This window comes from Sarcophilus harrisii, chromosome 4, assembly GCF_902635505.1.
Source record: "Sarcophilus harrisii chromosome 4, mSarHar1.11, whole genome shotgun sequence".
Classification (NCBI taxonomy): Eukaryota; Metazoa; Chordata; class Mammalia; order Dasyuromorphia; family Dasyuridae; genus Sarcophilus; species Sarcophilus harrisii.
The window spans coordinates 10,627,620-10,647,836 of NC_045429.1; the positions used below are offsets into that span (position 1 = coordinate 10,627,620).

Sequence of the window (20,217 nt, forward strand, 5' to 3'; positions counted from 1 at the left end):
GACGTTAGATTGTTAGATAGTAGACAGATAGATATAGATGATAAATAGAAGTTAGGTTGTTCGATGGTAGACAGAGACATGATATAGATAAATAGAAGTAAGATTGTTAGATAATAGACAGATAGATATAGATGATAAATAGAAGTTAGGTTGTTCGATGGTAGACAGAGACATGATATAGATAAATAGAAGTAAGATTGTTAGATAGTAGACAGATAGATATAGATGATAAAAAGAAGTTAGATTGTTGGATGGTAGAGAGATGATATAGATAAATAGAAGTTGGATTGTTAGACAGATATAGATGATAAATAGAAGTTAGATTGTTCAATGGTAGACAGATAGATATAGATGATAAATAGAAGTTAGATTGTTTGATGGTAGACAGATGATATAGATGATAAATAGAAGTTAGATTGTTGGATGGTAGACAGATAGATGATATATTTGATAAATAGAAGTTAGATTGTTAGTAGACAGATAGTAGACAGATAAATGGCATAGATGATAAATAGCAGTTACATTGTTAGATAAGTAGACAGACAGATAGTAGCCAGATGGATAGATCTGGAAGGATTGGGTTGGAAGCAGGGGGAAAGATGTTTGACAGATAACATAAGTGACAAATAGCAGTTAGATTGTTAGATGAATAGATAGATAGTAGCTGGACGGATAGAGTTGGAGGGGTTGGGTTAGAAGTGGGGAAAGACGTTCATCTGAGACATTCCAAAAACAGTTGGAATAGTAGGTCTCTATTCAGAAAAGGCAGAGTTCAGGATTCAGGATTCAGAAGGAGTCAGGGCTGCATCTCTGTGTTTGGGAGTCACTTGTAGAGAGGTGATAGTGGAAGCTGCTTCCAAAGGAGGGTATGAGAAAGATGACAGCAGAAGGTCAAAGACAAAGCCTAGGAAAATATCAATGTGAGAGCGTTGAGGAGAGGGAGAGGAGTTAGAAAAGCATACAGTGGAAGAATTCTGGAGAGATGTAAAGGGAATGGGGTGAAACAGAATGGATGGATGCAAAAGCATTTATCGAGCTCTTCTTTTGGGCCAAGTGCTGTGCTCGGTGCATAGCAGCTCTTGCCTGCAAGTAGCTTGTGTTCCCATGGGGGAGACACTCAGTGATGTTTCAACGCCAGTTAGAAGCCCCCCGTGGTCCTTGGGGTGCATCAGCAAAGCAAAGGGTCTGGCCTTCTCTTTGTCGTCATTTCCGATGAAGTCACATCAGCTTCTGATGTTGCACCAATTGACAGCAACAAGGACTCTTGCTTTTGGGGATCTCTGACCCCTGTGAATTCAGCACTCACAAGCCAGTTGCCAGTTCACATCTTTATGGGAATTGCTTCCCAAGAGGATGACTGAGGGCACTGGGCGGGAAGCAGGACTGGAGGTCTTGGTGAGGGCTGGGGAAGATGCTGACACTCCTTGGGCATCAGTGGTAGTTGGTCGGTAGTTGGTGTTGGTGGCAGCAAGTAAGTTGGGCCCCTTTTTCCACAGGGGTCACTTCCTGTGGAAATCAATAGTGTGATAAGAGCCAGGCTGGGAAAGGGCCAGTGGTCTGGGAGGTGCTGCCGTTCCCAGCATTCTTGGGCTCTAACTGTTGGGCTCAAAAGGGGAAAAAAAGGAGCTTTGACCTGGCTAATGTGACATGTGCCCCCTGTGGTCTCTCCTGCTTCAAGCAGGCTGACTGACTACGCTGTTTTGGAAGCCAACAAAGAAAGTATCTCCAAGTAGAAAGTCATTAGAGAGTATTCCCAAGGAGAAGGGGGGAATTTCAGGGGGCACTAAAAAAAACCAGAACGTTCTTGGTCTTGGCCATGAGCCCAATATAGTGAAAAAGAGGGGGGATCTTTAATGTGCTTTTGAGAATCTTCAATTTGAGAGCTTTTTATTTCAAAATGCCCTGTGGGTCTCATTTCCTTCCTATGCCTTCCAGCTGACCAATATGGCCCCAGAACCGTAACCTGATGTATGATGCTTGTCTGGTTTAGTGGACTCATTCGGGGCATCCATGTGCAGCTCTGAAGAGTCATTAACCACCTACCAAGACCCTTATTGTTAAGTGATCTCTCCCTAAGAACCTCGTGTTTTATTAAAACCCAACTTGAGTCATTTCCAGAAACGAATGCAATCCCATGTACACCCCATCTATGTCAGTCATGGGGGTCACAGGATGACCAAAGAGGGAGAGCCTGACCTATATCATGGACATTCTAGAGGTCATGTAGAGTTAAAGGACTGAGAGGCTGGCAAACGTTTCCTCCCATTTGCCGGTCTCACCAAACCAGAGAATCACAAACAAGGAAGGAGCTTCTGGTCCAACCTTGATCCCCCCAAAAAGCCTATTCTCAATTACTGGGCTTCCGGTTTCTACTTGAAGACTTCATATCTTCAGGGGGCGGGGGGAAGGAGGCTCTATCCATTGGACTTTTGAGCAGCTTTAATGATTAGGAAGGTTTTTTTTTTTATTGTTGGTTTTACATCGATCCTAAATCTTAAATGTGATGTATTTTTATAAATTTGATTCAGTTCTCTCTATATTTTAGAAATGAGACCTTTATCAGAACCCTTTGATGTAAATTTTTTTTCCCCAATTTACTGCTTCCCTTCTAATCTTGTCTGCATTGGTTTTGTTTGTACAAAAATTTTTAAATTTAATATAATCAAAATTATCCATTCATAAAAACCTGAATTCAAATCTCACTTTAGATCCTTACTATATTCATGGGATCCTAGCCAAGTCCCCTGACCATTGCCTGTCATGGTTAATAGGTGACATTTGTGCAGCATTTACTGTGCGCTGGTTCTTTATAAGCCACATTTGAACTCAGGTGTTCCTACTTCTCAGGCTGATACTCTGTCCTCTGTGAGACCTATCTTGCCTACACAAGTAGGTGGGAAGATCTCCAAGCACCTTCAGAGGATCCGGTGCTCCCTTAACAGATTCTGGCTGGACCTCTCCAAGTAGAGGTCACAAACATTTGCCCAAAGGAAGGGACCTCACTGGCCATGCAGTCCAACCCCATTTTACAGATTATGACATTGAAGATCAAGGAAGAAGGATGACTAGCCTAAGCCCCCAGAGCATCAGAGGTGAGTTTTGAACCCAAGTCTTCTGATTCCAGAGTGCGACACACTGACTCCCCTCAATTGAGGTTATCACCTTCCAAGTCACTCAAAGCTACCCCGTGTTCCTATGGAAGCAAAGACCTTTGGGGTCGATATTTGTCTAATAATTGAAATGAAGATTTCCTGCTAAGTACAAAAGTGTCTCATTTGGGAGCCTCTAATCTATAAGGCTAATGAGAAACAAGCTGCTTTTAGAAAAGGAGGAAAAGGTCCTGTCCAAACTTCCAGCTCCAAACCAGGTACTTCAGGGGCATATGTCACAGTCTGCCCCTCCAAGACCCTTCCCCAGAGGCCAAGGACGGCCCTCTACTACCTTCCCCATGAAAACCTGGTGGGGTCCTGCTTGAGCTGACCCAGTTCTTGATTTCTAACGTCTCTTCAGAATGCTTGCTAAGCCTTGGCTCTCCTGTTTCTCTTTCACCACCTCCCTTCCTGAAGCCCAGCCTTCCATCTTTTGCCCTGAAAAAGAGCTTTGTCTGGCCACAAGCTCACTCTTCTTCCTTCTTTCCTTCCTCTTCCTTTCTTTTTTCTTTCTTACTTCATTTCTCTTTATTCTTTCCTCCTTCCCTCCCTCCCTCCCTCATTTTGCCTTCTTCCCTCCCTCTCTCCTTTCCTTCCTTCCTTCCTTCCTTCCTTCCTTCCTGCCTTCCTGCCTTCCTGCCTTCCTGCCTTCCTGCCTTCCTTCCTTCCTTTCACTTCCACAGTCATGCTCAAGGTCAAGTATTCTAGACCTGACTCAATGGAGAGACAATGAGCATCCTTTATAGGCAGGGGACTAGCTCCCCAGGGAAACAGGAAGTTCCACCTCTCTCTGTAACCTCGCAGAAACATCGCCAAGGGGTTACTTAGCAACAATTCACGAGGCTTGACAGTTGGCAAGGCATTTTATGGACATCATCCAGTCTCAGCGTCAGTGCTACTTGGTGAGGAAGGCGCTTTTTGGTTTATTATTTTTTGGCCCAATGAGCTCTGTGATTCCATTGGTTTAAGGTATTCCCAGGGAGGAGACTCCCTTCAGTGATGCACGTTGCCACCATTCTGCCAGCTAAGATACTTTGAGCCAGAGCTTTTCACCTTATTTGTGCCCCAGACCCTTCAGCAGTCAGTCTGGGGAAGCTAAAGACCCCTTCACAGAATGCACAGAATAAAATAACAGGCATGGGATCAGAAACAGTTGTGTTGTTGGGTCAAAGAGCCCAACTCTTTGTGACCCATTTCTTGGCAAAGACACTGGAATGCTTTGCCATTTCCTTCTGCGGCCCATTTTACAGATGAGGAAATTAAAGCAGGCGGGGTGAAGTGACTTGCCCAGGGTCATCGCTAGTCCGGGTCTAAGACTAGGTTTGAAGTCCCAAAAGGCGAGTTCTCACTAAATATCTCACTATGCCACATTTTAAAATGTCCATATTTTGTTGGCTATATTTCAATATAACCGGTTTCCTTTCTAACCCTCAGAGCAGCTAAAGGGAGCCATAATACATCGAGACCTGGCCACAATCGAGCCAACTCATCTTCCTGAGTCAAATCTGGCTTCAGACACTGACTAGCTGTGTGACCCTGGGCAAGTCACTCAACTGTGTGCCTCAGTTTCCTCATCTGTAAAATGGACTGGAAAGGAAATGGCAAATGACTCCAGCATCTTTCCCAAATGGGGTCACAGAGATTTGGAGTGACTTTGAGCAAACACAAGTCAGGCCAATGCTAGGTCCTGTTATTGATCTCAGGGCAGAAGAATCAGCCTGGAACAGATGATAGAGGTCTGGCTCCAGGGTCAGGAGGACTTGGGTTTGGATCCTGTTTCTGACATTTACCAACTGAATGACCTTGGATTTCATGTTACAAGAATTTGGGAGCAACTCTCTAAGCCTATAGTTACTGATTTGCATTGGTAGTAGAGGGAATTCCCACACTGGAAATTACCCATAAAGAAAAAGGAAAGAAGGAAGTAAAGAAGGAGGGAGAGAAGGAGGGAGGGAAGGAAAAAAGGAAGGAATAAAGATAAAGGAAGGAAGGGAAAAGGAAGGAAACAAGGAAGGGAGGGAGGGACGAAGGGAGGGAGGAAGAGAAAAAGAAAGGGAGTGAGGGAAAGAAGGGAGGGAGGAGAGAAAGAGAGAGGGAGAGAGAGAGGGAGGAAGAAGAGGAGAGAGGGAGGGAGGGAGAAAAGGGAGAAAGGAAAGAAGAAGGAAGGAAGGAAAAAGATTAAGACCAATTAATGCCATTGTTCCCCGCCTCCTTTGCCATTTGAATTTCTCCTTGGACTCTCCTCTCGTTTTCTTCTTAAGTCTCTGAGGTGAACACGGACTCTCTGTTTTCACATGGTTAATATTACTGAGGTTTGAAAAAGATTTTGGAAAGAAAGGGAGAGAGCAACCCTGAGTCTCTCCATGTCCTGCGTCCTGGGCTATGGAAGTTTGGGGCCATCCTTTATCCTTGGGGAGATCCTCTAGCCTGACTCAGGCACTATCGGACCAGATGCCCTCAGTGAGCCAGAGGCAGTCTCCTGCCAGCTGGTGGCCCTCCACTCTTCTCCACGCTTGCTCTTGTCCCCTTGACTGCACTGGCCAATCTCCAGTACCGGAAGGACATCCGCCTAATTTCTTGGTCATATCTGGAGACTCCGAAGCTGAACAGAACAGTCCCAGGAAAAGTCCCAGCAGAGCCCGAAGGAGTTGATCCACCTTAGGTCCCTCTGCTTCAGTGGGTGAGATCTGTGGCATCGTCTCTGGAGGCGACTTCTTAGTTCATTTGTCTTTTGTTTCCAGCTCAGGAAATTCCCAGCTTTCTTGGAAAGCTCAGCTTAGGCACCACCTTCTACAAGAAGCCCTCCTGTAGTCATTGAAACTTCCTTCCTCTTGAGATTCCTGGCCTTCTCATTACCTGGGGGGGAGGATATGTGCCAGTAGGAGAATATACACTCCTTGAAAGCAGGGATTTACTACATTTCTGAGGCTCCAGGACTTTATTTTTGATTTCATTAGTCTAGGAAACTTCTTATCAATGAAGGTGAATGGAGCCCCTTTTCTTGCATCCATATCTTTTCATCTGGGATCCCTCTCACATTATCTTTTTTTAAGATGGGAGGGATGATTCTTGGGGAAAGTTGACTTCAAGATGGAGAAGAATCAAGAGGGTCCTATAGTTTGGGACCTCAAGTTCCCTGGTTTACTCACCTTTCCTTTCTTCTTTCCTCAGTTAATCTCCGTGTTCCCAGACAATATACTGTTTGTAGGAGTTCTTAACCTGGAGTTCATAAAAGAGGTCCAGTGGTAATTTTTTCTTTCTGTCTTCTTGCTTTCATTGTTTCCTTCCTTCTTTCTTTTTCTCTTTTTCTTTCTTTTCCTTTTTTGTTCCTTCCTTTTTATATTCCTTCCTCCCTTTTCCCTTTTCTCTCCTTCCTCTTTTCATCTATTTAATACCCAAAATTATGTGAGCTTCACCAGAATGACTTCCATGTACCCGATTTAAAGGCCCAGGCTTTCATCCAGTAACTCTCTGACTCATCCTGGGCTTTCTCATTTTGACACGTGGCTAACTGTGCCCAAGAGACATGTAGGGAGATCAGCCCCTAATCATGACACTCCATATCCTCTCTCCATCCTACCTGTGTAATCCTTCTCAGACACTCCATTACTCACTGGATTTCAAAGCCTTCTATCTTCCCCAAATTGCCGGCCTAGAAGAACAGACCGGAGTTTGCAAGACTATTCAACTGTGTATTATCTAATTATAGCACACTCTGGTTCCTCCCTCCAAAGAATATCCCTTTATATTACAGCTTTGTGCCCAAGACCTCAAGACTTAAACCAATTTAAAGTCTCCAGTCTGTGACTGTTCTCTTTGTTCAAAGGAGAGGGGTTCAACGGGCCAGGGGACGAGGTACAAAGGGAAGGAGGACGTGGATGGGCTTTAAAAACAAAGAGAATGAGCAAGTAACTGAGAACAAGGAAATAACTGAAAACAAGGGGAGGAATCTTGGCAACCATCGTTTAATCATCAAATCACTTAAATTCACCAAGTATTTCTTTTTTCCAAGCGTTTGTTCTCTATCTGATTCACAGAGATAAAAGGAAACGGTCTCTGTGCTTAGGGAGCTCACATGGTACTGCTGAGAACTGAGACAAATCAAAACGAGTCCACAAAGACACTAGGAGAGTGGTTTCTACCGAGAGCCGTGGAGCCAAACGCTAACAGACTTAGGGAAGGTGTACACAGAGACGGTCACATGAAGTGCAACTTGGAGGGAGACCGGGTCCTAAAAGGTGAGAGAAAGGCTCGCATTCTAGTCGTGAGGCAAAACGCAGAAGGGCATGAAAGGCTGCCCAAGGAGAACGCTCGGTGGGCTACGGGCCAGGGAAAGGTACATGAGGGAGGATCGCCAGGAAAGTCTGGGGGCACCGGTTGGGGTCTGACTTTGAAGGGCTTTCAATGTGCAACACAAGTTAATATTTTAACCCTAAGGCATCAAGGAGCTTCTGAAACTGTTTAAGCAGAAGCGGGACATGGTCACTTCCTTCCTGTCAATCTGACACCTTTAGAGACTGGATTGGAAAGGGCAAGAAGTGGAGGAAGGGCGCTCCTGGGGGCTACCCCAAGCATTCTGGCATAAGGATGCTGTTTGGGTGGAGGGAAGGTTGGAAGAACTATTGTTAAGATGGGAAATGAAAACATTTGGAGGCTTCCTGCCTGTGGGAAGAAGGTCGGAAGAAACTGAGGGTGAGGAAGCCTGAGATGAGTTAGTTTTATGATCAGAAAGATGGGGATGCATTTTATAGAAACAGGGATGTGAGGAAGAGAGGGGCATGTGCCCATTTGGGGGCAAGGAAGAAAGGGAGCATGTAAATGGAAAGGAAGAAAGGAGCATCTGCCCATCTGGGGACAAGGAAGAAAAGGGGCATGTGCCCATTTCAGAGACAGGAAGAAAGAAGGCATGTGCCCATTTGGGGGAAAGGAAGAAAAGGAGCATGTGCCCATATGAGGGAAAGGAAGAAAGGGGCATCTGCCTATTTGGGGGCAAGGAAGAAAAGGGGCATGTGCCCATTTCAGAGACAGGAAGAAAGAAGGCATGTGCCCATTTTAGAGACAGGAAGAAAGAAGGCATGTGCCCATTTTAGAGACAGGAAGAAAGAAGGTGAAGCCATGTGCCCATTTGGGGGAAAGGAAGAAAAGGAGCATGTGCCCATATGAGGGAAAGGAAGAAAGGGGCATCTGCCTATTTGGGGGCAAGGAAGAAAAGGGGCATGTGCCCATTTGGGGATATATTGCATCAGAGATGCCCATGGGAGATCTTGACATGGATGCCCAGCACATGATGACAATCTGGGGTAGTGGATTCAGGAGACACCACGGCTGGGGTGCACGTGGGAGTCGCCAAGATGGAGAATCCCTTAGGAGCTGATGAAAGTGTCTGGAGACAGAAAATGACCCAGGACCAGGACCACATCAAGGTGGGGCAGGCGGGGTCCTGCCAAGGAGCCTTAAGAGGTGCGATCGGGCAGGGAGAAGGGTTCTAGGGAAGATGGTCGGCACTGCCACATTCTGCCAGAGGTGGAGGAGGCTGGGGATCAGGTGGCAGCCTCAATTTCCTGTAGAATGAAAGCTGCAATAAAACATGGGCTCCCTAAAGGCATTAGCTCATCGCTTGTCTTTGTGGTCCCATAGTCGCCCACAGTGAAATGCCTTATATTCAGAAGGTGCTTAACACATGCTTCTTGGATTCAGGCTAGGCAGGATCCAGTTAACCAAGAAATCACCTTGCTGCTGTGAGTGCACCCACCCAGTCCCTTCGGGGATGTCTGTGCACCGCTCTGTGGATGGCGCTTCCAGTCACCCATCTTCTGTTTCTTCAAAAGTGGAAACTGAGGCGACTGAAACCTAGGCAATGTGGAGGAAGGGCACGGTCATGGGTCTGTACTCCTGAAGCATCACTCGGGAGGATTCGGCATTGGGCACTTGCCACGGGAGAAGAGGAGATGGAGGAAAGGCTTGGAGGTGGTCTAGCCCAAGCTCTCCTATTACAGATGTGGAAACTATAAAAAGACCTGTTTCAAGTGACATTAGCAGGATTTGAACCTGGTTCTCTGGCTTGAAAACCGGTGTTCCTCCACTATACCAAACTTTATTAGAAATCAGTATGCTTGGTTGAAGCTCCTACTGTGAGAGAAACAGAATAGTGTTTGCCTTTAAAGGACCTGTGTTCTCCTAGAAGGAGAGAGAGACAGAGAGAGATAGAGACAGAAGCAGATACTGACAGAGACAGAGAGATAGAGAGACGGAGAGACAGACTCACAGAGACAGAAACAGAAAGATGGATACACACAGAGACAGAGAGATGGAGAGAGAGAAAGAGAGACAGACCCACAGAGACAAACAGAAAGATGGATACACATAGAGACAGAGAGATGGAGAGATGGAGAAACAGACAGAAAGAGGAGGGAAGGAAAAAGAGAAAGAGGCAGAATGAGACAGACCGACAGCAAGAAGAAGTATTTGAGGGATGTTAGGAAAAGGGGGGTTCTAAGAGGAAGCAGGAAGGAAAGGGTGGCTACCTGGCATGGGGAAGGCTCTGCATAAAGATGTGGAGGGAAGCTATAAATGCTACAAATAGTAAACAGCCATAAGTTCAGTCAAGACCCAGAGAACAAGAAGCTGAATGTGAGGTGAGACAAGGAGGGCTGTGGGGATTCTCAGGTCCCAGGGGAAGGGATCATACTCTCTCCCAGAAGCAATAGGAGCCATTGAAGATTTTGGAGTCCAGGAATAATAACAGTGAAATATGTGTTTCAGGAATATCACTTTGGCAGCCACTGAGGCAGGATGGGAGTGGGGAGAAATGGAAGGCGGGCCCACCAATGGGGAAGTCCCTGCACTAGTCCGGAGGTGACAGTGTGGGCCTGTGAGTGGGGCCAGGACGGCTTTCGGCCTTTGTTGGAGAACCTCCCTCTGCGCCACTTTTTCCTAATTCCTTGTTGGGAATCTATACTCATGGCCTGCCGACCCCTCCCCAAGTGCCATTTTATTAAGTTATAATTATTAGTCAACAAGCATTTACTAAGTGCCTACTATGTGCTAAGCACAGGGAAAGCCTAAGGCAGCAGAAGCTCCCCGAGGAGCACTCCGTCTAATGGGGGACACAAAACACAAATAAGTGGTCGATGGGGACATGGGAGAGAGAGAAAATAGATTTTTGTTAATTGAAAAATTGTAATTCAGTTTTAAAATAAGGAGGATACGGTGAGAGCTGATGGAACTCGCCACCCAGGGCTCAGTGGAGTGTGGAGAGAAGCGGATGCACAGGACATGTCTTGAATCTAGAGACACAGTTTTACAGTCGACTGGGGGGCTGAGGGCTGAGGATGAGCTGAAGGTCGGGGGCCTGGTTGCCCCGGAGGCCGAGCACAGTAACAGGGAAGTGGGGAGGTTTGGGGGGAGAAGGAACAAATTCGGTTCTGGACACATCATTCTGAGCTGCCTATGAGTCATCCCATTGGAGGTGATCTGGGCCTGGAGTTTGGCAGCTGAGCCAATTTGAGCTTTGCTCTCCTAACAATCACACAATCAGCAAGCATTCATTATGTACCCAATGCGTTTGGGCCCAATTGAAGCACCCGGGATCCAAGCCTGTCTATCCCACAATCCTATTTCTCAGCTCCTTCCCATGTCAGCAGCCGTGGAGCCTGGGGCTGAGATTTCAGGACCAGCTGAGAACAACGAGCTGAACAGCCAACAAAATGAGCCTTATCTCTGAGGTGATGATGCAGCCAATGCTTCCCCAGGAAGGCAGGAGGATGCTCTTCTGCTCTTTTTCCTGTATCACCTCATTCGCCACCCCCAGGACCCCAAATTCATCCAGGACTGCAGAGGACATTTCCACAACCTTACAGGGAACGAGCATGGAAACTTTCCCATCACCTACCGCTTTACTTCCAGGAGGAAATGCTTCTCACGTTCCAAAACCCTGAACTTAAAAAATAACCTTCTGAAATAACTATTGGGAGTGAGAGATAACTTGCATTCAGTTGGCTAAAACACTAAGGACAATGAATTAATTGCCTAGGAGGGAGAAAAAAATACTTTGGACCACTTATTTTTCCATCTGACTAAAGGAGGGAAATGTCAGTCTCCAGCTAGGGGTCAGCGATAAGCATCGAAACCGTCCATGATGTCACTGACATCTCCAGTTCCATTTCTTCTTTCCTCTCTAGGGCTTATCTTTTTGTTTACTTTCCCTTGTTGAAACTTAGATTTTCTTGCCCTGAAAAAAATTGTGTTGCCTGGATAAGGAAGGGCTCCTTAGTTCTAACTAGAGGAGCAATTTAGTAGAGCGAACTGACTCCCAGCCTTCCGTTTTTCAGCCAAGGAAACTGAGGATAATCAACAGAGGCTCACCCAAAGCCATCCAGGTAGATCACATTCAAACGGGATTTGAAGCCTCGTTCTCTGCTGCCAAAGCTGGAGCCCTTTCCATGGTACCATATTGCCCCGAAGCACCATTTGTCACAATGGTCTGGCCAAGAGTCTGAAAAAGCCCATCTGCTCCATCCAAGAACAACGTGCTCCATCCCAGCCTCCCTCATCAATGGCTCTGGCTCCCTGGCATCCCTCTGGTGGTCAGGAAGGGCCAGGCTCCAGGACCACATAGAAAGAGGGCAAATATTGAGTTTCTTGGTTTCTCTCAATCATCTGCTTTGGAAAGGTGGGGCAGGGCTTGCTGGTGGGAGCTGAGCATGGTCCCTGAGCAGGGGATGAGATTTCAGTGAGCTGGCAAACCCAATTTTAGGGAGGAGGGTGATCACCAGGGCCCTGTGTGGTCCCTTGCCTGAAAATAGACAGGGCACATTTCAAAGCGTCAGAGACTGGCCAGGACATGGGAGCAAATGCTGCAAACTTTGCCAGGAGACGTGTGTCTCCTTCCATGCCCTCCTGCTATCTTTTAGAGAAACAACAACAAGCGTTCTGTTTTCTGGAGAGTGGGATGGCAACAGAAGAGACCCTGAAAAGCACTAGGTTTGGGGTCAGGAAGCAGATCCAATGGTTATCCCTGAAAGAAACCCAAGAGGTCACTCAGTTCCATCCTCCTAATCCCCATTGAAATGACTTGCCCAGGGTCACAAAGGCGGCAGAATTAGGATGTTAGGTCCTCCAGTGCACCACACCTTCCACTGTTCAAGTCACTTTACCTTTGAAACCTCAGTTTTCTTAGCTTCAAAATGGGAATAATAATCCTTGTAGTATCAACCTCTAAGGCTTTTGTGAAGTCTGAAGATTAAGCATGTCAGAAAGTGCTTTTAAAATCATAAATCCATACTGGTATCAGTCATCATCATCATCCTTGTCACTTAGTGTAAACAAACTTGCAGCTGACTTAAACTGCTTTTACTTGTTTCCCATTTTTCTCAAGCATCCTCACAGAATTGGGGACTTGGTTCTAGAACACACTGAGGATACAGATATAAAAGCAGGGCCACTCTGCCCTGTAATAGTGGGAGAAAATATAGTTGCCAGGGAAGGCGATATTTGTCTGGCAAGTCACAGGATTTGTGAATGGGGCCCCAGATTGGCCCCAATGGGAGCAGCCATTCAAACCCCAAAAGCTTTCTCTCTCTAGTTGCCTCTAAGCTCATTCCTCCATATTCTTTACTTCTTGGTCCCTAAGGGGGGAACTTTACATTTTGCCCTGATTACATTTCCAGTTTAGTGGTTTTGACCCACTCTTGATTTTTTTTTCAAATCTTGATACTGTGATATGACACAGAGTATCCTTCCTACTTCTCCCATAACCCATCCACTTAGTGGAGGCAAAGCAGATAAAGAGCTGACCTAGAAGGTCTGCATTCAAAATCTGTCTCTGATGTGCATTGGCCGTGTCACCCTGGGCAAGTCACTTAAGCCTCACTCCTCTGTGTAAGACTGCAAATTGCTGAGAAAGGGCCAGCCTGCCTTGATAGAAGGAAGTTCCTCATTTGGGAATTTCTGATTCCAGTGAAAGTCTATTCCTTAGGAAACATCTGTCTGAGCAGACATCCCAGTTGGCGATTAAATCTTTGAAGAATTCAGGGCCCAACCAGCAGCCCCGCAAGCCCACTTACTACCTGCCGCATCTTAGGGGAGAATTGCCACGGACCGACGCATCCAGGATCCAACTGTGCAGCAGGGTCTCCTCACTGCAGGAACCAGCCAGCCCAGTTTCTCCCACTTGTCCACAGGAACAGCATAGATTATATTAACTGGATCCGAATTCTGTGCTCCCCTATGCGCCAGTTCCCTAGTGTCTAGCTGCCCTGGAAAAATCGCCATGAACTGAGACTGATGAATTGGGACGGCTCACTCAAAGAAACCGGTACAATGTCAGGGAGCATTGGAGAGAGGACAAAAGAACAATCAGGAGGTCACAGGGTCAGAGAGATGGAGCTAAGCAGGAGGAACCTCAGAGGGCTAGTTGTAGAATTATGGAGGGAGAGACTGGGAGCTTCAAGGAGCCCTTCAGTGATCAGCACGGTCCAACCTGCAATCTCAAAGATGAAAAGACTGGGTTTCTCGAGGATCTCGGCCAGAGTCCCACAAGTAGGGAGCTCCAGAGGAGACTCAAACCCAGATCGCACAACTCCAGAGCCAGGTTTCTTTCCTCAGTCCCAGTCCTCAATTTTAAGGGATAAGATTTGCCAGGATTCTAAGAAAAATAGAGGGAATGGCTACTGTAATCTGAATAGCAATACCACTTGGAGAGATCCAAGTTTGCCTCCCCCCTTTGCATTTATGATAAATGATATAATAAACATTTATTAAGCACCTACTGTGTTCCAGGCTAAGTGCTAAGAAAACATAGAAGAAAACAAAAGGCAGTCCCGGTCTCAAGGACCTTGCAGTCCAATGGGACAAGGCAGTTACCTTCTTGGCCTCTGAAAATCTTATACTGCCATGGAGCTGAAATGTTAAAATGATCCCACTAGATCCTCATAACAATCCCAGTAAAATATGATTTCATAGATGAGGAAACTGATGTTAAGAAGGGTGGCTTAGGGGTTTTGTAGATAGAGAGTTGAGCATGGAGTCAGGAAGATTTGAGTTAGAATCCTGACACCAGAGTCTTACTACTTACTTACTTTATGACACTGGACAAATTGTTTAATATCTCTCAGCCTCAGTTTCCTCATCTGTAAATTGGGTACAATAATAGCACCTACTTTCTAGGGATGTCAGGAGGATCAAATGATATGGTACATGTATGTCCCTTTGCAAATCTGAAAACACCATATAAATACAAACTATTATTATTGTTGCTATAAAATGATTTGCCTAGGGTACCTTAGTTGGTAACTGTCATGGGCAGAATTTGAACCCATGTCTTTCTGGCTTAGAATTCAGAATCTAGCCATGAAGTTCCAAGCCCAAAGTAGGATTTCAATGATGTTCCTGCTGAGTTATGAGAAAAGAAGCAAAGAAAGACCTACAGCCTGTGATGGACCTTTCCTGGAACAGAGGCGTCACCTAACCTCCACTGTTTACAGAGGCGTCTCCTTCCCTCCACTGTTTACAGAGGCATCCCCTTCCCTCCACTGTTTATAGAGGATGTTTGTTGTTTCCAAGGCAGAGGGGTCCCGAGGGTACAGGGCCATCCCCGGGGCATGTGCTGCTGGGTAAACTCCAGCTATTTTTACCCAGACAATCTCATTCCCTTTTATCTGGGTAAAATCACATTAAAACATTAATGCAGAGCAGCCTTAAAGGGGTCAGGAAATGGGAGATGATCCTTTACAAAGGGTGTGCAGGGAAGTTTCACCATCAGCTCGTAGGACTTGGAGCTGAAAAGATCAGCTAGTTCAGTCCTGCCATTTTAAAAAAGGGGAAACTGAGGCCCAGGAAGGCCAAGCAGCTCCTCTAGGTAGCCAGCAGCAGAGTCTAGAACCCAGATGAGAGCTGATTTCACAATGGGGACTCTTTCCAGTGTAACACACTTACCTGGTGATGGGCATGTGACTGGCAGCTGGGGGAAGGGGGGAGAAACTGAAATGCTGTGGAGCGCACAACTCTATCAAAAGGAAGCTGGAGAACATGTCCTTGCTGATCCCCACAAAGGCTGAGGGCCCCATCTCAGCAATGGCCACTTGGAACAAAGCCATACTAGAATGAAAGCGAAAGGTCCAACTGGTCGACCTCACAGGATTATTTTTTGGGGGATCAAGGGGTATAGCGTGAACCTGTGGTTTCACTGGTCTAGGGCAGGGCTTTTGTTTCCACTCATGACCCCTTTTCACCCGAGACAATTTTACGTGACTGGATATACAGGTATATAAAACAGCTACACAAAACAAATGCTTTCTGAGAAGGAATCCTAATTTCACACTGCCCCCACTCAGTTATAAGTTGCAACCTGCCATTTAAACAGCTCAGGAGTAGGGAACTCCCAGTGTGGAATCTCCCTCCGCCAATCTGAAGCACCACCTAGTCTGCGGAGGCAGGACAATTACCCATCATCCTCCTTGTCTCTACTCAGTTCTCTATTTCATGGCCCTTGATGTTTTAGAGGAAAAAACAGTCACAGAACTCGAGAATTAGAACAGATTATGGCAGTCCTCTTGGTCATCACATGAGAGGAATTGCCACATGGGCAAGTGTTGAGATGTGGCACGTGATTGCGGCTTCTCTGTGCTCAGGGTTCTTGACCCTTTTGGTGTCAGACACGTTTGACAATGGAGTGAAGACTGTGGACACTTTTTCACATCAAGTTTTTGTGGCCTATGCTCAGAGCTGGAGGAAATCACCAAGTCTCAGGGAGAGGAGAAGGCAAATAGAGTTGGACTACTTCCCCTATAAATTCATGGATCCCCCAGGAGCTAAGGATCTCTGTTCCACCATCATGCTCTTTCCACTGTCCTTCACTCTCTTAAGGGAATCATCCAGAGGAGACCAATTCTTTCAATATTTTCTTGCTTTTTCAGAAGCAACAGGAAATCAGACATTGATTCCATAAAAGCCCAAGTGAAGGTTCAACACCACAGAAGTTAACTGGCCGTGGTTTACTGGAGTGAGCGTCCAGTCCCTCCAAGAACAGGGTGCTCATCCATAGATGCAGAAGGAATACCATTCACGGGAGGCTTCAGTGGACCTTCAGTTATGGGCGGCCTTGAATATCATCTCACCAAAGGTTTCTTCAGACCCCACAATGCCATTCAATCTCATTCTTTGCAGTTCAACCATAAAGGGGTTGGAGGGAGAATCCAAACTTGAGGATGCATATTAAATGTGCTTGATGAAAGGTTGAGGACCTCTTGATGGTTGTCAAGGTGATCTAGAGTCTCAAAAAGCGGGGGTGCATAGAAAGGCCGGGGCATATAGAAAGGCCTTAACAAATATGTGTCGCATGATAAATGGGCACATTGTCCCCAAATGCAAAGGTCTAAAAGGACAGGTCTGATAACAGGTCACAATCTGTCCTCAGAGGAGCCTTGCTCCATCTTGCCAGGTACATGTTGGTCACTGGCCACTGAGACATAGATGGGCTGATTGAGTGCTGGATTGTGGGCCAGGAGTTTGAACATCACCTCAAGCACTATAATTAGCTCATATACACAAGGCCTTTGAGTCTTCCCAATTAAATGGTGTCTTTTTGCAGTCAATCAACTCATGTCTATTTAAGCCCCTTTGAGAATTCTCAACTAAATGTCTTCCTGTAGTCAATCAACTCATATCTCTTTAAACCCCTTTGACTTCCCAACTAAATGATCTCCTGTAGCCAATCAACGCATATCTATTTAAGCATATACCTACATATGTGGGGACCACTAGTTGCCACGGTGAGAGTCGTCACCCTGAGTTCAAATGTAGTCTCTGTCACTTAGTAGCTGTGAGACTGAAGCGAATAGTTTTGCCTCTTTTTGCTTCAATTTCCTCAATCATCAAATTGAAAAATAATAGCAGCTAGTTCCCAGGGTTATTGGGGAATAAAATGAGATATGATTTATAAAGCCCTTAGCATAGTGCCCAGAACACAGTAGGTGCTTGTTTCCTTCCTTCCTCACAGAAATACACATCTTTTCTGCCTCGATAGAATTCAGGTTTCTGGAGGACAGAAACTTTCTTTTTTGTCTTTATGTTCCCTGACCGATAGCACAGATCCTGGTATATAATAGGTGATAAATAATGCTCACCGACTGATTATTAGCTATGTGACTCTGGACAAGTCACCTAACCCACTTTGTTAGTATCCTCGTTTGTTAAAAGGAGAGAATAACATCAACGACCCTCCTAGGGCTGTAGTTAAGAGCAAATGAGACAATATTTGTAAAGCATTTTGTGACCCTTAATATGCTAGATCAATGCTTGCTATTATTCAGACATGAGTGACAGCCAGTGCAAATGCATGGAGGTGGGAGATGGAGTTGTGTGAGTAGCAGCGGGAGGCTAGGGTGGTTAGACCACTGATTGTGGGGATGTGAGGAGCCGGTGAAGGGCTTTAAGTGTGAAACAGGAATTTATCCATGATTCCAGAGGCAATAAAATTGGGAATTTGTGGGGTTTAATGAGAAGGGGGGGGTGATGTTCAGAGCTGCACTTCAGAACCACTGCCATATCCCTTACAGTCCTTTTCCTCCAAGTATTTCTTAACTTTTCATAACATGGCTTTCCAGCCTTATCAAAAACTCCTGTCTCCAAACTCAAAGAAATCAATTAAACACATCGATCTATATGGAAAACACTCAAGCTATTGACTCAAAACACACTAAATCTATATGGAAAAAGAATTACATTTGTCTTTGATGACTCTGAGCTCCTTTGAGAGTCTTACTTCATCTCAGGAGCATCATTCTAAGCTCCAGTGATGGTGAGCCATCAGATTAAGAACAGTAACTCACGTTTCTGTAATGTTTCATGACTGGCAAAGCACTTGCCTCACAATTGCCCTGTGAAGGAGGAGGAGAGAGTACGTATCACCCCCAGTTTACAGATGAAGAAACTGAGACCACAGAAAGTGACATATCTTGGCCCAGAGCTAGGAGGAGAATCTGGGTCTACTCAGAGATTCACCCTGTTAACTTCCCATCCTGTCCCATAGCTTCCCAGCTTTGAAAATCACCTTTTACTGTAATATAGAAAGGCTTAGTCCTCCTGAGAACATACACACACACACACACACACACACACACACACACACACACACAAACACATAACACAGATGGGGAAACAAATAAATCTTCAAAAAAGAAATGTTAAAAATTCATAAAACTGAGTTGAGTCACTTCTGTATACCACGTTAGAGATGGGAATCTCACTGTTTTATGTTCGAATGCCCCATGGCGATCTTAACTCATAATAGTTTACATGTGTTAGAAAATAAAGCTACTGAGGCTAATTATGCCTCATTTTATGAGGAACAAAATTTGGGAAAATATGGAGTGGGAGGGAGAATGGTCTTGACTCTTGAGTGGGTTAGATGGGAGTCCTTTGTGTTTTGTGTTCTCTGTCAGGTGAAATAAAGCCACCCTGACAGTTGATGCATTGCTAGCTTATGTGCTTGCACAGGAACCGTGGGCTCGTTACCATTGTAAATGGTGTATCTGTGGGAGCTAGAAGACAATTAGCTAAAAAGATCAGATTTGTTGTGGTGATCCAAGACAGTTTCAATAGACTTGGGATGGAAAATGCCATCTTCATTTAGAAGGACAACTATAGAGAGATCAAAGTATACTATTTTCACCTTTCTGTTGTTGTTGTTTGTTTGTTCGTTTGCTTGCTTTTTCTTTCTTGTGGGTTTTCCCCTTTGTTCTGCTTTTTCTTTAACAGCATGAAAGAAATATGGAAATTTGTTTCAAATGATTGTATATGTAGAATCTATATCATATTGCTTGCTGTCTTGGGGAGCAGGGAGATAAGAAGGGAGGGAGGAAAAAAAATTTGGAACTCGGCATCTGACAAAGATGAATGTTGAAACTCTCTTTACTTGTAATTGGGAAAATAAAATACTATTGAGGAAAAAAAAGATGAGATTTTTAAGATGCCAGCAAGAGTGAACTCAGAGATGTGATTCTGGGCCACAGATTATATCGATAGAGATAAGGAGATTTTCAAATTTCTTCCTAGGCTGGTGATTTTATTGATTGAGAAAACTCCCTTTAAAGAAAATCTCTACAAATGCAGTTTAGCATCTCTTAATAACAGCAGCAATAAGATCTGTGTATAGAATGCTTTAGAGTAGCCAAAAAAGCATTACAACTAATGTTTTATCATCATCAGTTTATCCCTTGGAGGGAAGTGCTATTGTTCTCATTTTACAAATAAGGAAATTAAGGTAGGCATCAGTTAAATGACTTTCTTTAAAGTGTCCAAAAAAGCATTACAACTAATATTTTATCGTCATCAGTTTATCCCTTGGAGGGAAGATTCTCATTTTAGAAATAAAGAAAGTAAGGTAGGCATTAGGTTAAATGACTTTCTTAAAATGTCCAAAAAGGCATCACGACTAATATTTTATTATCATCAGTTTATCCCTTGGAGGAAAGTGCTATTCTCATTTTACAAATAAGGAAACTAAGGGAGACACCAGTTAAATGACTTTCTCAGGGTCACGCAGCTGATAAGTGCGATTTGAATTCAGCTCTTCTTGATTGATCCCAGATCCAATGCTTTATCCATCGAGCCACCGTTTCTATAAATTGTTCTATAATCTATATCTTAACAGAGTTGCCCAGGACATTAAGAGGTCACATGATTTGCTTGGGCGACCAGTCCCCATGTGTCAAAAGTTGGGTTTAAACCCAGTTCTCTCTTCCTATCTGTGAGACCAGCTCTTTCCATTACCCCAATGCAAGGTGTGAAATTGTTCTCTGATGGAAATCAAGCCTTGGTAGACTGATGGATTGGAGCTTTTATAGATTATAGTTACCCTCACAACAGGGTCCGAAAGGGCACGTTGAGAAAATGCTTAGAGAATTAGTGCTCATTGGTTGTTCGATAGATCTGCAGATTTTCACAGCAATTCAATCTTTGAATGCTTAATAAACCATTGCCCTCCTCTTCCTTTCCCTCCCAGGAACAATCCGTGGGTCATCTCAACTACAGATAATCTTTTGCCCTCAATTTCTTTTTTTAGTTTGAC

At 44.9% G+C, this 20,217-nt stretch overlaps 1 protein-coding gene and 1 long non-coding RNA gene across 23 annotated transcripts in view; both read right to left on the reverse strand.

The window, feature by feature from the left end:
- Positions 1-20,217, reverse strand: part of SGIP1 (SH3GL interacting endocytic adaptor 1) — a 271,977-nt gene that overhangs the window by 154,417 nt on the left and 97,343 nt on the right. The window lies entirely within an intron of this gene.
- Positions 1,012-18,887, reverse strand: LOC116423730. Of its 3 annotated transcripts, XR_004234235.1 has the most exons (3): positions 18,820-18,850; positions 17,978-18,025; positions 1,012-1,506 (listed from the first exon to the last, which is right to left on the reverse strand). It is a non-coding gene; the product is annotated as an uncharacterized LOC116423730 (long non-coding RNA). The 3 variants fall into 3 exon arrangements; XR_004234237.1 differs by lacking the exon at positions 17,978-18,025 and having other exon boundaries at positions 18,820-18,887; XR_004234236.1 differs by lacking the exon at positions 18,820-18,850 and having other exon boundaries at positions 17,871-17,979.